The sequence below is a fragment of the Spea bombifrons genome, chromosome 5, assembly GCF_027358695.1.
Source record: "Spea bombifrons isolate aSpeBom1 chromosome 5, aSpeBom1.2.pri, whole genome shotgun sequence".
Lineage (NCBI taxonomy): Eukaryota > Metazoa > Chordata > Amphibia > Anura > Pelobatidae > Spea > Spea bombifrons.
Window position 1 is genome coordinate 108,374,332 of NC_071091.1, and position 746 is coordinate 108,375,077.

General features: G+C 35.8%; 1 protein-coding gene across 1 annotated transcript in view; it reads right to left on the minus strand.

Moving 5' to 3' along the window:
• Positions 1–336: 336 nt before the first annotated feature.
• MAFA (MAF bZIP transcription factor A) overlaps positions 337–746 on the minus strand; it is a 1,867-nt gene continuing 1,457 nt past the window's right edge. Inside the window, exon 1 of the mRNA XM_053466032.1 lies at positions 337–746. This exon is cut by the window's right edge and continues 1,457 nt beyond it. The gene's annotated coding sequence lies outside the window, so the exon portion shown is untranslated.

The window sequence follows — 746 nt, forward strand, 5'->3', positions numbered from 1 at the left end:
GGGTGTTCTGGGTGACCGACACCCCATCCCCTCTGCCACTCGAAGGGTTAAACCATATCCTTTATCTGGCTCAGATCTCCTGGTTTTTTTTTCTTGTTTTTTTTTAATATAAATAACAAAATATAGAACGGGGAAGTTCGTTACAATCTGTCCCTTTTTTTATTATTTTTTTTTTCATGTTGGAAGTCCTTTGATTAAAAAGTTTTTGTTTTTTTTGTATTTTAATTTTTCAGTCCTATGTTCCAGCTGCTTGGTTGATATACGGTGTCCAAGAATTTTTTTTTTTTAAGACTTTGAGTGTTTTGGGTCATTTACAAGATGCAAATTCAGTTTTTTTTTTTTTTTTCCTTGCGAGGAAAAAAAAATATTCATAAAAGAGCGTAAACAAGCAAAAAAAAAACAAAAAAAATCTACATCATGCTTTCCTGTCTCGACTAGTATAAAATAATACTTTGGATTACCGTACATGACCTGCATGCAGGATTAATTTAAAAAAAAAAAAAAAAAAGTATATTTAAGACCCAAAGTAATTGCACAGTTTTCAGCAGTTTCTAGAATTCCTATCTTCCCCTCATAGTCCTGGAGAAACGTCAGTGGTCTTCTCCGCTCTGACACGTCCTCGATGGCTTTCGCCGAATCTTAAGCCTGTCGTGGTTAAGACTTCGCCGATAGTTAAGACCGGGGGTTTGTGAATTAAAGTTTCTGGCTCGAGGAGCAGTCCCACTACATGGAGATAAATCGCTCTC